Consider the following 17,292-nt stretch of genomic DNA (forward strand, 5'->3'; position numbering starts at 1 on the left):
CTTCCCTTCAGGGCCGGCCCTAGAGGGATCCAGGGTCTGGGACAAATCCCCCCTTTCCTCCCCAGGCCCTGCCCCCACTCCACCCCTTCCCCCAAGCCCCCACCCCTGTCCCCTCCTGCCCCATTCCTCTCCCTCCCGCACCTCTTCCTCCCCACCCAGCGCCTCCTGCACCCCACTGAACAGCTGATCACTGGCAAGTGGGAGGTGCTGAAGGGGAAGAGGAGGAGCCTGTCAGCAAGGCCTGTTGTGGGGTGGTGGGGAGCTGGCTGCCAGTGGGCGCTGAGCACCTATTTTTTCTCTGTTGGTTCTGCAGCCCCGTAGCTCCCATGGAGTCGCTGACTCAGCTCCTTTCACACTCTACAGAGAGGAGCAGACCCAGGGCTATGGCTGGTCTATGGGGCACTAGGTGAGTGGCAGAGGCTTCAGGCGCTGAGAGTTTGCCTGACCCCTCAGGGACACAGTGTGAGGGGGTGTCCCAGGCATCTCTATGGAAGGAGCAGAACAGGATTTACTTGGGGCGGGGAGAGAACTGAGAGTGTCTCAGGGGGTTGCACAGAGGTATTGCCCGGGTTAGGGACTGGCAAAAACACAGACCTCGCTGTGAGCAGGATTTGAACCTGCGCAGGGGAACCCTATTGGATTTCAACTCCAATGTCTTAACCACTTGGCCATCACAGCTGTGAGCAAAAAACTGCCCCAATGACAGAGAAACTGGTAAATAATCCCAATGCCCAGGTGTCAAGTCACAAGGCGTATCTGCCTTCTCTCCATGGGGCGATTGTAGAGCTGATGGTCCTTAATGGGCCATCAAGCAGGCTAGGCAGAACTGACACCAACTTGTCCGGGGTGTTCCCAGAAGCAGAGCACAAGTTTGAAATACAGGCAGCATAGAGCCAATATTTATAACGTCAACTACAAAAATGATACACATCTAGAGATAGCATCATTATAATCAGGCAATCAGAACCTCTCCATAGACCTCTTACACGACAACCTTTCTACAATATTCACTGCAAATATAGAACAGTGGTCGCAACAGTGATCTATACAATTACAGATTATGTCAATAACGTCACAGGAGGTGACACGGCATCAGTGAGACTGATACTGGAATACTGCCTCCAATTTTGGTGTCTTCGTTTGAAAAAGATGTTGTGAAATTGGAGTTGGGGCAGCAAAGAGCCACCTAATGTTCTGAGGACTGGAAAAAATACCTTCTAGTGAGCTATTGAAAGAGCTCAACCTGATTAGCTTATCAAAAGAAGATTGAAAGGTGACTTCATTGAAGTGCCTTAATAGACAGAAATGATTGGGTATTTAAGGGCTCTTTAATCGAGCAGAGAAAGGCATAAGATGACCCAATGGCTGCAAGGTGAAAAGAGACAAATTCATATTACAACTAAGGCACAAAAATTCAACAGCGAGGATGATTCATCATAGGAACAAGCTACCAAGGAAAGTGGTGCATTCTCCATCTCTTGATGTCATTTAATGAAGACTAGATGCCTTTCTGGAATGTGTTTGCCCCCAAAGTAGCTCTTGTGTCATACAGGAGGCCTGTGATATGCAGGGGGTCAGATTAGATGCTCTAATGGTCTCTTCTGGCCATAAAGTCGACTAATTTCTAAAAAACTGAGTGCAGCATTGGGAGCAGCGTCTGATGTTTCCCTGTCTAGCCGGCTTGCTGCCTAGAACGAACGCTCCTTGAGTGGGGTGATCCACAGGGAGTAGCTCAAACCTGCAAAGTGCCTAGGGAGGGGCAGGATATTGGCACAGCAAGGGAGGGGTGTGGCAGTGACATCAGAAAGGCCTTTGGCAGGACCTCAACCTATTGGTCCAAGGTGGTGGGGAGGTGGTGACCTCACAGAGAGATACTGACATCAGCCAGGCAGGAGAGGGGCGAGGGGCCAGGGAGACCTCAGAGACCCCTGTGGCTTTGCTCCAGCAAATCTCCTTCTCCAGGTCTCTCTCTGAGGACTGAGAGAGTATTCGGGTTCACGGACATGAGCGCCAGGAGGAACCTCTTTCGAGTTTTCTCCTTCCCTTTTAGTGATTTTACTAGAAAACAGCCGTCCCTGTTTAGAAGGTAAGAGCCTCCTCCAGGTTTGAAAGCTGTTCAGTCTGATCCATCTGTTGCGGGGGAGTGCTCTGCAGCTCCCACTGTGGGAGGTCCACCCAAAAATGTGGGGCTGAAATAGTGCTCGGGCAGTGATCCCCACCAATGACCTGGGCCATCCTTTGGGCTCTCTGGTGAGAACCCTCAGCCTCCCGTCCTCAGTCTCGACCCTGATTGGCTGAGCAGGGGGTTATTGACAGGGAGGAGACTCAGGTCCTTGTTGGTCTCTTTTAAGAACAAGTAAATAAGTCAGAACCAGTTCTGTGTTTGATGAATTTTGCTGCTTCTCTGCATTAATGGTCTCTGAGCAGTTCATGATTCTCTCTAACACTGCAGTTCTCCTCAAATACTTGCTGAATAATTACTGTCACTGTTGTTGGTCTGGAGCTCATCTGAGAGCACTTTATTCAGGTCATTCAATGACTGAAATTCAAGATCTGATGGTTAGTTTGTAAAAGCAGCAAAGAGTCCTGTGACACCTTGTGGACTAGCAGATGTTTTGGAGCATGAGCTTTCGTGAGTGAGTACCCACTTCGTCGGATGCTTGTAGTGGAAAATTCCAGGGGCAGGTATATTGAAAATCAGGGCTCTTGGGTCCTATTCCCAACTCTGCCACTGACTGGCTGTGTGACCTAAGACAAGTCAATTCTCCTTTCTCAGCCTTAGCTTCTCCCTCTTTCGAGTAGGGATAATAATGATCCACTCCTGCCTACCTCACGGTGCGTGGAGGCAGGGCCGGCTCTAGGTGTTTTGCCGCCCCAAGGAAAAAAAAATTGGCTGCCCCCACCCCAGCCCTGGGCTCCCCACCATAACCCTTGGTGCCTGAGCCCTGGGCTCTGCCCCCCCCCACCCGCACCCCCCTGCTGCCCCAGCCCTGGGCTCTCCTCCACACACACACCATGCTGTCTCAGCTCTGGGCTCCCCCTTCCCCACCAGTGCTCCCCCACCCACACACCGTCTGCTGCCCCAGCCCTGGGCTCCCCCCACACCTGCACCCTCCTTCCACCCCAGCCCTGGGCCACTGGTAACTTGCTCCCAGGGCGGGTCATTCAGCAGGAATTTTGGATGTGCACAGAACACAGACAGGACTGGTTCCCGCATGGTTACAGAACTGCAGTAAAGTGGAACAATTTTCAGCTTGTGTGATTGGAGGAGATCTGGATGCATATTATAAGACTGTCCTCCATAAATGAGGAAAAGTTGAGGTGTCTTTATTATTATTTGTTTCTATGGGGAATTTGCCAGTGCAATATCACTGTCTTCCTTTTAAACAAACAAAACTAGAAAAAAAATGGCAATCACTGTTGTAAATAGCAATTCCAGTCCTAAAAACCACTGGGAAGCATTTCTTGCTCAGTTTTATCTAGTAGGATGCCCCTGGAACAATGGGAGAGAGAAACCTGCATCCCTGAAAGTGCAGCCATGGAGACACCACACAGCAGCCTTGCCTAGCAGGGGCAGGGGGGCGAGAAGGGACGTCATCCGAGCTCCCTGCATCCAGGTCACTTTCCTCAGCCGGGCTGCGTCAGGGGAGGGCAGAGAGCAGCAGCTTCTGATGCTCCCCTCACAGCCCAGCTCAGGTGGGGAAAGTGACCAGGACGCATGGGGCACATAGTGTTGCTCCTCGCTCCCCCCACCCTCTGTGGGGCCATGGAGGAGCATTGGGGCAGGGGAGAGCAGTGAGCACCTTTGCACGGCCACACGGTGCCCTTTGACCCCCTGGAGCCCTGGGCGGCTGCCGGGGGCCCTACCCCTAAGGCCGACCAGGCTCCCCAGCACGAAGAGCAGAGACACAGGGAGACTGGCCACCCACTGAGCAGAGGTAGCCTGGGCGGCTCGTAATGGAGGCTCGGGGGGGCTCAGCCTCCCCAAACCTTGCGTTGCCAAGGGGACAGTGGGGCCCATGACTAGGGGCCCTGGCCAAATTGGGCCCCCCTGGGAAAGTCTCCCCCATGTCAGCCCCAGGGCTGGAGGAGCTCCCACTCCCTGCTACGGCCCGGGGGCTGCAGCAGGGCACAGAGCTTCTCTGGTCTCGGGGCCGCAGCGGGGCTGGGGTAAAGGAGTGACTGGGTGGGGCCAGTGGGGGAAGGGGTGGAACAGAGGTGACAGTGGATGGGGCCGTGCGTGGAAGGGGTGGAAGGGGGCGGAGCCACAGATAGAAGTGGGGGGGGGGGCAGGGTTCCGGTGCTGGGGCCCCCGCACTTGTTCTCCCTTTCCCTGGGCTTTGGCATCACTAGCCCCTGCTTAGCGAGTAGGGGTCAGTGGTCCCCAAAATGTGGGGTGTGACTCCTAGGGGGACACAGAGGAAGATTGATGGGGGCACCTCAGGGCCCGAGCCAGACCCCATGGAGGGCAGAGAGGGAGCAACACTCAGCCCCACTCTGTCCTAGCTCTTCCCCAACCCCACCCTCAGCCTGGGCCCCTGGCTCCCAGCCCGGCCTCGACCCCCTTACCCCTGTCCGCTCCCCTCTCCCCAGCAAACAACGGCGCACTCCCAGCCCCGGTTCTCGACCGCGGCTTCCGAGGGGCCACAGCCATAGATATGAGGGCGCAGTGTGAAATGTTTGGGGACCACTGGGTTAGGGTGACGTCCTCAATCACTTCTCTGCAGTCCAATGAAAGCGATTCCTCCCCCACCCACCCCTCCGTCAGGACGGCCTAGGTACGTTCTGCTGCCCTTCACTCGTACAGGAAGGAGAATAACATTCATTCCACTCAATCCTAAAGTGATTTGCAACCCACCACCATCCCAAACTGGTCATTTTGGGGAAGCGGCCCCATCATGCTGCATAGCTAGGCAGAGTAGGGGTGTCTATGTAAACACAGCCTGTTCCTGAAGTCTTCCCCCAGCTCCTCACTAGATGTGAGGGGGGAGCTCATTCAGACCCTGCTTATGCTTAGTATTTAAAAACTTCTTAGTGTCCCTATCTCTGCCAGCCTTAGATTTCTCCTCCTGTCCCTGTTTTAGCAGCTCAGATGAGGTGGCCGAGTGGTTAAGGTGGTGGACTGCTAATCCATTGTGCTCTGCACGCATGGGTTCAAATCCCATTCTCATCGGATGTATTTAGTCTTCACTCTCCTTTATAGACAACCATCTCCCCCCTTGGTACAATGACAGATCAAACAATGTTGCTTCTTGCAAACAAAAGCCTTCTCAGAATCTCAGCTGCACCCCCTGCTTCAAATAAAATGTCTAAATCCCAGATTTCTAAAAAAAAATTCTCTAGTCCTGCATTATTTAGTTTTTATCTCAAAAGGGAACAGCCTCATAATTTCCCCCTAACACCCTGAGACCTCCCCAGATAATTAAAATACCTCCATTCTGAGCAAGGTCACAACAGTGAACCAGAGCTAGTGTCTAGGCCAAGCTGGTCTGAAGGAGGCAACTCAACCATCTTCTCTTGGCAAGGTCTGACTGAGAAAACAAAATTCCCCAAACTGAAAATTTTCTGCTGAGAAACCACTACTAGTCTGTTTGGGGACTTTGGTTTGAATGTACTATTATTATTCTCTTCTGATTTCTGAATCAGTTTTGTCATCCAGGTGTGTTTCCAGCTGTTGAGTTGTGGGGGAGAGAGGCCAACTCATGATGTCTCTACCCCCATTTCATAGTTTCTTCCAACTGGCTAGGAAGTCCCTTTGCTAGGATGTGAGTCAAGCAGTGCCCATTGTCGCTGTGCTATCTCGGAGAAGTCTGCATTGTACACGGTTCCTGGGATAGTCCTTGGGAGTGTGGATCCCTTTAATGGGCCAGCAGCGGGTCTGGCTCCTCCATTGTCACACCTGAAAGGCTGGTGGGGGGCATTTCCCAACCTCATCTCAGTCACACACACAGAGCAAAACTTCCCAGCCAATGCTACACACACAATCCAACCCAATATTAAGGTTCAACAGACCAAGACTTTTGAAATGACACCTCACCAGGCAGACTTTGTACAAACCATATCATCATTATAGGAGAGTGGTGAATATGGGGCTTCCAGGGTGCTGCTTTGAGCACAGCGAGCCACCCATTGGCTGACATTGCAATGGAGACATACCCTGAGAGTCCATCTCTCCTGGGATAAAGATGGCAGCATGGCTGGCCTGGACCATCTGACCTCATGGAGCTAAAGCTGAGAGGCTAAAAACTGTGGTGCAGATATTTGTGTTCACACTGAAGCCTGGGTTCGGAAACCCTCACCCCTTGGGGGGTCTCAGAGACTGGGCTCAAGCCCATCTGTCTGCACTGTAATTTTATAGTCTTGCAGCCCAAGCCCCATAACCCTGAGTCAGCTGACCCGGGCTTTGCGACAGGTGCCCTGGGTGTGTTAATCGCAGTGCAGACATAACATTAGGCTACGTCTCCAGTGCAATGAAACACCCACGACTGGCCCATGTCACATTAATCAGGGTCATGCAGCTTGGGCTGCAAAGTTGCAGTGTCCGTGTCTCGGCTCAGGCTCAGTCCCCTGCTCCAGGAGCCCAGAAGGTTGGGAGGGGGTTTAGCAAGTGGAAATGGTAAAACCGCAGGGGAGTATTACCCTGGACTCATGGCATTTCTCCATTGGTCTGTCTGCTTTGGGGCAGGGACAGAAACACGTCCTGCTGCTTTTGTTATTTCAAAGGGCAGGTTACGATTTTCATTCTCAGACTCGGTGCACAAAACAGGACTCAACCCTCGGCATAAACTAAACGAGCTGCCCACAGATTCTGGCAGCCACAATGAGCATTTGGTGTGAGAGCTCAGACCTGACCCTGTCCCAGAGGGACGGGGTCGTCTGTGAGGGGACTGGACCACTGACTTATCAGCTCCTAACTCCCAAACTTTCAGTAACTCTATCCTCAGTGCCTGTGAGTGTAATTTAAACCATAAGAAAAACCACACTAGGCTAGACCAAAGGTCCATCTAGCTCTGAATCTTGTCTTCTGACAGCAGCCAATACCAGGTGCCCCAAAAGCAACTCAGTAAGGTACCACTAAAAGCAGCAAAGAATCCTGTGGCACCTTATAGACTAACAGACGTTTTTGCAGCATGAGCTTTCGTGGGTGAATACCCACTTCTTCGGATGCAAGAATTGAGCATCGATTATTCACCCACGAAAGCTCATGCTGCAAAAATGTCTGTTAGTCTATAAGGTGCCACAGGATTCTTTGCTGCTTTTACAGACCCAGACTAACACGGCTACTCCTCTGATACATAAGGTACCACTGGAACTTGAACCCAGGATCTCCTGTATACAAAACAGTGGTTTTAGCCAGCTAAGCCATGGTGCCTACAGTTGCTGAAGGGATCATGTCTGCACACACCTGACTCTCTGCCAACCTCCATCTGGGCCTGACAAGCTTTGCTGGTGTTTGGATTCAGAAAAGCAGAGGAGCAGGTGAAGTTTTACTCCCAAGGTTCTTTGGACAGGTCTACACTACAAAATTAGATCGGTGTAACTACATTACTCAGGGGTGTAACTACATTACTCCAGGTGCTTGTGGATCACCGTGGGCGTTTCATTGATATTTACACAGGCTGGCCTGGAAAGGTGCATGATGCACCCATCTTTCAGAACAGTGGCCTGTTCAGGAAGATGCAGGAAGGGACATTTTTCCCAGACCGAAAGATCACAGTAGGGGACGTTGAAATGCCCATTGTGATCCTTGGGGACCCCGCTTACCCATTAATGCCTTGGCTCATGAAACCCTATACAGGGAAGCTGGATAGGAGCCAGGACCGTTTCAACTACAGGCTGAGCCGGTGCCGAATGACTGTGGAGTGTGCTTTTGGGCGTTTAAAGGGGCGCTGGCGAGCGCTTTATGGGAAGCTAGACTTGGGGGAAAGCAGCATCCCTGCGGTTATATCCACGTGCTGTACCCTCCATAATATTTGTGACGGGAAGGGTGAAACATTCAGCCAGGCATGGACCAACGAGGTACAAGTCCTGGAGGTTGAATTTGCACAGCCAGAGAGCAGGGCTAATAGAGACGCCCACCACAGGGCAACAAGGATTAGGGATGCCTTGAGGGAGGAATTTGAGGCTGAAAGCCAACAGTAATGTTTTTTGCCTTGACCAGGAGTGACGTGCACTGGTTACAGTGCTTTTAAGTGCCTGTGTTTTCCTTGCTGTTTGTTACCTGTGTTTTCCTTGGGGTTTATCATCTTTCACTTTATGCAATAATAAAAACTGTTTCATAATCAAAGAAATCATTTATTTAAAAAAAAGGAAGTAAACGGGCAGGGGGGTTGGTTGTTGGACTGTATACATTCATAGGTTTGCATGTGTACTGCCAGGAGTGCTGTGCACCTCAGGGTTATACTGTTGCATGGTGATGGGGGTTGAGTGCAGAGCGTAAGGGTCGTAGTTCTTTGGGCTCATAGGTGACCGTACAGGTGTCGGGGGCAGCTGGTGATGGTGTAGGTAAGAACCTGGATGCTGGGGAACGGGACTTGGAGCTGACATTGGTGCACAGGGGAAAGAGGTTTGGGAGGGTGGGGGTTTAGCTTGCATGGCTACCAGTGACTGCATATAGTCTGTTTGGCGCGCCATGAGGTTTATAAGCTGCCTCGTGGTTTTCTTCAGCGACAACTCCTTTCTTCTGATTTCTGTTTCCTTCCAGTGCTGCATTTTTTCTCTCCATTCCTGCGCAGTTTTATTCTCTGTTGCACACTGGTTCATAACTGCCTTCACCAAGTCTTCCTTGCTTTTCTTAGGCTTCCTTCTAAGGTTCTGAAGTTTTCTTTCAGTCACTGATAAGACCGGCCCAGGACTAGTCAAGGACACTATAAAAATACAGCAAATGATACATTTTAAGAGAGCCTGCATTGTGTATAATCTGAAGTTAGTTTCCAGTCTCACACTGCAGCATTCCTCAGACATTTCAAACACAGCTAGAGAATTCACAGCCTCCCAGAAATGGTAAGTGAGGGTAAGGCAGTAGAGTAGAAATCAATAAATCCTGGGAGACATGTTCCTGCTGCAGTTTGGCTGGGCAGGGGGCTTCTTGCTTCATGGGTGCACTGCTGTTTGTGGGCTTTGGGAAAGGCAGGAAGCTGCTGTTGGGACCTGCATTGAAACACTGTGCCTCCCTCCATGTCACACAGGAGTTAATACTTGAAGATATCTCCCTGCTGCGGGTTACCTGGGAAGCAAGGGAGGGTCTCCTACAACAATGCGGATTCCGCCCTGGCCCCTATGCAGCTTGCCTGTGTGCAGCAATGGTCCCCCCACCCCTCCTGGAACAGTGGCGCAGACGCGTTAGCCTGACTGGGACAGGGACCACACTGGCTCTCCCTTTAAACTTGCTCAAGCGAATTGCCTATGCTCTTGCAGAAACTTTTGAAGAGATTACAGAGGCAGATTACCGCGACGTGATAGACCACATCAATGGGATATTCCACATCTAGGCATGCAAGCATGCAGCCATACCACCCCCTCCTCTCCCAAAACATTTGCATTGCAATAAAAGCTGCTTACCTGGGACCTGCTCCTGTGATTCTTCTGCACCAAGTTCCAGGTGCTGCGACTGGCTAGCTTCCTCCTGGCTTGAGAAGAGCTCCTGACTGCATGCCTCCTGGGACTCCGGGGTGTCTCCCCCGACCACAGTAGCCTCACTGTCTGTTTGGATCTCCCCCTCCACCTCCCGCTCCTCTACCGGCTCTGAACTGTCCATCGCGGTCCTTCGATTTACAGAGGGGTCACCCCCATAAATCGCATCCAGCTCCTTGTAAAAATGGCAGGTCGTGGGGGCAGCGCCGGAGCGGCGGTTTCCCTTGCGTGCTTTGCAATAGGCACTCCGCAGCTCCTTTACTTTAACCCTGCACTGTAGTGTGTCCCGGTCATGGCCCCTTTCCAGCATGTCTCTTGATACCTGGGCAAAGATATCATAATTCTTACGGCTAGAGCGCAGCTGTGCCTGCACAGATTCCTCCCCCCCAAACACTGATGAGGTCCATCAGCTCGCCATTGCTCCATGCTGGGGCTCATTTGCCGCATGGAGGCATGGTCACCTGTAAAGATTCACTGATTGCACTCCACACCTGGCTGCAGCAAACAGGAAGGGGATTTTTAAAATTCCCGGGGCATTTAAAGGGCGGGTCACCTGAGGCCAGGGCAGTAGAGTCTGACCTGATGAGCAGAGTGGCTGAACAGGCATTCTGGGATACATCCTTATACCCTGGAGGCCAATAACAGCGCTGGTGTGTGGCCACACTTGATGACCAGCGCTGCAGCACCACCACTGCAATCCTTATTCCCCATGCTGAGCAAGGTGTACGGCCAGCGCTGCAGCCAGGGAGTTGCAGCGCTGGAAGTGCCCTGCAGGTGTGGCCACTTACTAATTGCAGCGCTGGAAAGCCTCCACCAGCGCTGCAACTCGCCAGTGTAGCCATACCCTAAGCAATGCCGTTATATCAGCCTAACCCCGGTGCAGATAGCGCTGTGCCAACAGGAGGGCTTCTCCCATCAGCATAGCTTGGGGAGGGGCTTGGTTAGTGAAGATGAAGAGAATAGGTGGCCCATGGCTCTTGCATTTGGGGAGGCTGGGTGTGAGCGCTGGAAGCTCCCTAGAAGTGGGAGGCCCATTGGTGCCCAGACCATGGCACTGCCCCCCCTACCCTTCTCCTCTCTCTGAGGCCCCACCTGTGCTCCCCCCTTGCTCCAGTTCGGCCACTCCACTTCCCACCCCCGCTCTTCCTCTTTGGCTGAGGACTGCTGAGCCACCTTTCGCTTGCTCCTCTCCTCCCCCAAGGCCTTCCTGCCTGCTGCTCGTGCCTCTCCACCCCCTACCACAAGGTCTGCCTACCAGCCGCCACCTCTCTGACCCATCCCTGCAACCCACCCTGCCCACCACCCACACCTCTCTGCCTCTCCCCTGAGACCTGCCCTGCCCACTGTCCCCACCTCTGAGACCTGCTCTGCCAACCGCTCAAAACTCTCTGTCCCTCCCGAGACCCACCCTGTCCACGTCTTTCTTCGGTCGTCTCTTGTTATTCCATGAAACATCAAGAATGGAATAAAAAGCTGAGTTTACTCCAGGGTGAGGAAAGAAAGGAGCCACCAACCCCCTGGCATTGCTGCTTTAGTTAAAGTGTTTTAACTAAACAGCTATTGAATGTCCTCCCTATGCCCCTTGTGTCACCAGAGCACATCCATGCTAGCAGTTCTTGGATGGCAACAGAGAGCAGTGCACTGTGGGTAACTATCCCACTGTGCAACTGGCTGCAGGGTGATTTGGGAAGGCTTTGCAATGCCTCATCAGATGGTACAGCATCACATGATACAGGTTTCTCCATCCCATTTTTCCATGGGCATCCTACTGGATTGCCAGCTGCTTTTCAACTGCAGGGTGGAGACTGTGTGTGTGGGTAGAGACAGTGTGTGTATTGGGGAAGAGTGAGTGTGTTGAGGTAGGTAGGAGCGGATCATTATTATCCCTACTTGAAAGAGGGAGAAGCTACATGTGAGAAAGGAGAATTGACTTGTCTCAGGTCACACGGCCAGTCAGGGGCAGAGTTGGGAATAGGACCCAAGAACCCTGATTTTTCAAACTAACCATCGGATCTTGAATTTCAGACATTGAATGACCTGTGTAAAGTGCTCTCAGATGAGCTCCAGACCAACAACCGTGCACAGGAATTATTCAGCAAGTATCTGAGGAGAAGTGCAATGTTAAAGAGAATCATGAACTGCTCAGAGACCATTAATGCAGAGAAGCAGCAAAATTCATCAAACATAGAACTGGTTCTGACTTATTTCCTTGGTCTTAAAACCGATCAACAAGGACCTGAGTCTCCTCCTGTCAATAACCCGCTGCTCAGCCAATCAGGGTAGAGACTGAGGACGGGAGGCTGAGGGTTCTCACCAGAGAGCCCAAAGGATGGCCCAGGTCACTGGTGGGGATCACTGCCCGAGCACTATTTCAGCCCCACATTTTTGGGTGGACCTCCCACAGTGGGAGCTGCAGAGCACTCCCCTGCAACACACACACACACACACACACCCCTCCCTGCTGGTGTTGGGAGGGGAACAGGAGAAAGGAAAAAAGCAAGAGACGAAGAGAAAGGAGGGGGGGATGGATGGAGGAAAAGGGGAAACAAAAAGGACAAACCCCAATGTCCCCAGTGATTCTAAGGGACAAAATCCCAGGTGTGGAATAAAATTCTGCCTCTTTAAGCTCGTGTTTTCCATGCTTAGAATTCAACTGTCACCAGATGGATCAGACTGAACAGGTTTCACACCTCCAGGAGGCTCTTACCTTCTAAACAGGGATGGCTGTTTTCTAGTAAAATCACTGAAAGGGAAGGAGAAAACTCGAAAGAGGTTCCTCCTGGCGCTCACGTCCGTGAACCCGAATACTCCCTCAGTCCTCAGAGAGAGACCTGGAGAAGGAGACTTGCTGAAGCAAAGCCACAGGGGTCTCTGAGGTTTCCCTGGCCCCTCGCCCCGGTCCTGCCTGGCTGATGTCAGCATCTCTCTGTGAGGTCACCACCTCCCCACCACCTTGGACCAATAGTCTGAGGTCCTGCAAAAGGCCTTTGTGATGTCACTGCCACACCCCTCCCTTGCTGTGCCAATGTCCTGCCCCTGGCCAGGCACTTTGCAGGTTTGAGCTACTCCCTGGGGATCACCCCACTCAAGGAGCGTTCGTTCTAGGCAGCAAGCCGGCTAGACAGGGAAACATCAGACGCTGCTCCCAATGCTACACTCAGTTTTTCAGAAATTAGTCGACTTTATGGCCAGAAGAGACCATTAGAGCATCTAATCTGACCCCCTGCGTATCACAGGCCTCCTGTATGACACAATAGCAGGTGAGGGAGGGGGGATGAGGAGGCGAGTGGGAGGGGCTAGTGAGCCGGCAGCAGGGGACTGAGGAGACGAGCTATGAGTCAGTGGCTGACCTGTTCTGCTGATCTGGTCTGGCTCCCAGCCCCTCTCCAAGGGTTGCAGCTGTCTGGAGGTGCTGCCTTCCACGCCTTCCTCAGTCCCACCTCATTGACTCCACAAGGCAACTGATTACCAAGTGGGGAGAAGATCTTATTCTACTTCTAGCAAAAAGACATTTTCCTTTTACCTTAATTATACTACCTTAGAGGCCCGCTATAACATATTAACAAGGTTCAATGCCACCGTTTTGGCAGGACGGTGCTGGGGAAGGAGGGTTTGTTTACACGGGGCAGGTGGCGCTTGGGGGGGATTGTTTCGGGGAGGGGCTCCGCAGCGCTGGGGGGCGGTTTTCAGTGAGGCCGGGGGGGGGGTGTTCAGCCCTCAGCTGTTTTCTTTTGAGTAATATTGTCCTCACCGCTTTACGACTTGTGCAGGCCTGGACTAAACCACAGACTCTGGACTCAGCATTCAAGTATCCTGCAGTCTGAACTTCACATCTGATACATTCCCTCATTGGCTACCATTGTTTGCCCAGCATGGAAGTGCTTCTTGTCCAACAAGGCAGCCAGATTGGGACCCGTAGGCATGGAATGGCTCTGAAGGAATCAGCCCTTTCTCTCTGTGCTTCATCTAACTTTGGATCCAAATGGTAAAGGACAGTTGTGCCCAATTTAATCATGGCGTCCTTCAGGAGTGTGATCAATGCCACTTAACTAGGGAGCAGGTTCTAAAGACAGTTTACCTGGGCCTCAGGTCACCACAGCTTCCATCTCGGGGGTGAAAATCAACCACTAGTACCTGCAATTTCTACCTGAGCTCTTGTCAAATCTTTGACCTTCCTTGGAGTAATTTCACACTGCTCTGACGTAGAATTTGTCACTAACCGCACAACAGATCAGTAGCGACAGTGAGGTACAACTCCCCCAACTATGCCCTTTTATTTCTTTAATCTGGTAGCACAGATTTAAATTAGGGACTAAATTCAGGTGCGGCTTAGAATCCCTGTAAAACAACAAATGTCAGATCTCTATTAAAAATAGGTATCTTTCTGCAGCTATATCACATTCAACACGGATTTCATTTTCTACACATTTGCAGCATCTCCCAGGGGTGAGCTGAAGAGAAAAGTCACTTCCATTTTTCCCATCTCTGCCTCGATAGGGATTGTATTTCCCAAATAATAGGCAACATGCAGCTAATGAGGAAGGAGATCTCTTCAGGAGCCACTTCCTGCAAGGCCTGGGCCACAACTGCTTTGGGAGCCCAATGCATGGGCACTTTGTTTAGTTACAAGTTATTTACGAGGGAATCCTCTTCCCAGCCCTTTAGAAAAAATACTGACCTAACCAACTGCACAAAAGGGGGACTGGGATGGTGACGGGGAATAAGGGAATCCCTCTGATTTACCCCATCTTCTTCTGTTGTTCCAGAGGGTGAAATGACATTTCACTCTCTATCCCTGCCCTGTTCCTGCTCTTTGTTATAGTTCAATATATTTTAAGTGAGGAAAATGGGAGTATAAATATCTGCTCCCCAGCACAACCTGAACCAACATCTGAGCAACGGGGAATGAAACAATTTGTTCCCAAAGGGAGAACTCGATGACTAAGAATTGCTGTGAAATGGGGGAACAGTATAACCGTGATGCTCAGGGTTTGTTAAGACTAGGAACAGTGATGGAGTTTAGGTCAGGTCAAGGGGGAAGCTAATGCCAACCCCTGCACCTGGGCGCATCTGCTCTACAACTATAATTGTCTTTTTACTCCAAGATCACTAACTTGAGCAGCCAATGCCATGTACAGCCCTAGTGGATGTCAGGCTCAGGTAGTTTTAGCCTCCGTGTAGGTTGCTGGGAATCAAACCTCTCCCCCACCTGGAGCTGATGAACATTCCTGGCAGGACGGACACACACTCCTGTGACTGAAAACGAAAGGAGTTGATAGAAAAGATCACAGGACTGACCCCAAAGAAGGGTGAGCTGCAAAAGGCAGAAGCAGGCAACTGATCTGGTGGAGCTGAGAGACCTTGGTGAAGATGGTGCAAAAATCACTATGTGGGAATTAGCAAATGTGATTAAAAAAAATAAATCTTTGTCCAGCCCTAGTCAAGGGATTTATAACAGTTCACTCAGTTGACCAATAGTCTGAGGTCCTGCAAAAGGCCTTTGTGATGTCACTGCCACACCCCTCCCTTGCTGTGCCAATGTCCTGCCCCTGGCCAGGCACTGTGAAGGTTTGAGCTACTCCCTGTGGATCACCCCACTCAAGGAGCGTTCGTTCTAGGCAGCAAGCCGGCTAGACAGGGAAACATCAGACGCTGCTCCCAATGCTGCACTCAGTTTTTCAGAAATTAGTCAACTTTATGGCCAGAAGAGATCATTAGAGCATATAATCTGACCCCCTGCATATCACAGGCCTCCTGAATGACACAAGAGATACTTTTGGGGCAAACACATTCCAGAAAGGCATCTAGTCTTCATTAAATGACATCAAGAGATGGAGAATCCACCTTATTACAATATTTGTGGCTTAGTTGTAATATGAATTTGTCTCTTTTCACCTTCCAGCCATTGGGTCTTGTTATGCCTTTCTCTGCTAGATTCAAGAGCCCTTTAATACCCAATCCTTTCTCTCCATTAAGGCACTTCAACACTTCAATGAAGTCACCTTTCAATCTTCTTTTGATCAGCTAAACAGGTTGAGCTCTTTCAATAGCTCACTAGAAGGCATTTTTCTGCAGCCCTCAGAACCTTTGGTGGCTCTTTGCTGCCCCAGCTCCAATTTCACAACATCTTTTTCAAACGAGGACACGAAAACTGGAGGCTATTCCAGTATCAGTCTCACTGATGCCGTGTCACCTCCTGTGACTTTATTGACATAATCTGTAACTGTATAGATCACTGTTGTGACCACTGTTCTATATTTGCAGCCAATATTGTAGAAAGATTGTCGTGTAAGGGGTCTATGAAGGGGTTCTGATTGGCTGATTATAATGACGCTCTCTCTAGATGTGTATCATTTTTTGTAGTTGACGTTATGAATATTGGCTCTCTGCTGCCCGTATTTCAAACTTGTGCTCTGCTTCCAGGGAACACCCCAGACAAGTTGGTGTCACTTCTGCCTAGCCTGCTTGATGGCCCATTAAGGACCATCAGCTACACAATCGACCCATTGAGAGAAGGCAGATATGCCTTGAGACTCAGCAAAGTGTGCAGGGACCTGCCTATGGACAGAACTCTAAGGTTTTTCTGTGCCACATGCTGGATAGAAGCAGCAAAGAGTCCTGTGGCACCTTATAGACTAACAGATGTTTTGGAGCATGAGCTTTCATGGGTGAATCCCCACTTTGTCGGATGCATGCAGTGGAAATTTCCAGGGGCAGGTATATATATGCAAGCAAGAAGCAAGCTAGAGATAACGAGGTTAGTTCAATCAGGGAGGATGAGGCCCTGTTCTAGCAGTTGAGGTGTTTTCACCGCCTGCTTCTTACTTGTTAGTCTATAAGGTGCCACAGGACTCTTTGCTGCTTTTACAGATCTAAACTAACACAGCTACACCTCTGATACTGGATAGAGTGTCCTTGGGACAAAGAACGCAAAGACCACATGGCAAGAGACTATAAAAGGCTGATGCCTCGTCTCCATCTTATCTTCAATCCTGCTTCATACCTCTGGAGGGACTTTGCTACAAACTGAAGCTCTGTACAAAGGACTGAATGACCCATCCTAGCTGTGGATGGACTCCAGAGACTTGATTTGAACCTGCAGTTTATTCCATCACTGCTACAAGCCTGAACTAAGAACTTTGATGTTACTGGATGTAATTGATTCCTTTAACAATTTTAACTCTCATCCATATTTCTTGCTTTTTATGAATAAACCTTTAGATGCTAAAGGATTTGCAAGAGTGCGATTTGTGGGTAAGATCTGACTTGACCTGCATCTGGGGCTTGGTCCTTTGGGATCCTTTGAGAGAACGTTTTTTCCTTTTACTGAGGTTTTGGTTTTCATAACCATTCATCCCCATAAGGAGCGGTGCTGGTGGTGATACAAGGGAACTGGAATAGCTGAGGGAATTGCTTGTATGACGTCCGATTGGCCAGTGGGGTAAAACCAAAGTCCTCTCTGCATGGCTGCTGTGACGTGCTTTAATAGTAAAGGGCACCCAGCCTCGGGCTGTGACTGCCCTGCTCCAAGCAATTTGTCCTGAATTGATACTCTCAGCAGTGTCCTGCCAGTGGTCGCATTGTTACAGGGGTCGTCCGGGATTACAGCTGGGAACTCTCCGAAGCTCAGGATGTGCTTCCTCAGCTAGGGGAAGTACG

General features: G+C 50.8%; 2 non-coding genes across 2 annotated transcripts; one reads left to right on the forward strand and one right to left on the reverse strand.

Annotated features, from left to right (window-relative positions):
- Nucleotides 1–596: 596 nt before the first annotated feature.
- On the reverse strand, nucleotides 597–678 carry TRNAS-UGA. The gene has a single exon. It is a non-coding gene; the product is annotated as a tRNA-Ser (tRNA).
- A 4,413-nt stretch (nucleotides 679–5,091) lies between these two features.
- TRNAS-GCU lies at nucleotides 5,092–5,173 on the forward strand. The gene has a single exon. It is a non-coding gene; the product is annotated as a tRNA-Ser (tRNA).
- Nucleotides 5,174–17,292: the final 12,119 nt, after the last annotated feature.

Source organism: Mauremys mutica, unplaced genomic scaffold (genome assembly GCF_020497125.1).
Source record: "Mauremys mutica isolate MM-2020 ecotype Southern unplaced genomic scaffold, ASM2049712v1 001072F_np12_obj, whole genome shotgun sequence".
Taxonomy (NCBI): domain Eukaryota; kingdom Metazoa; phylum Chordata; order Testudines; family Geoemydidae; genus Mauremys; species Mauremys mutica.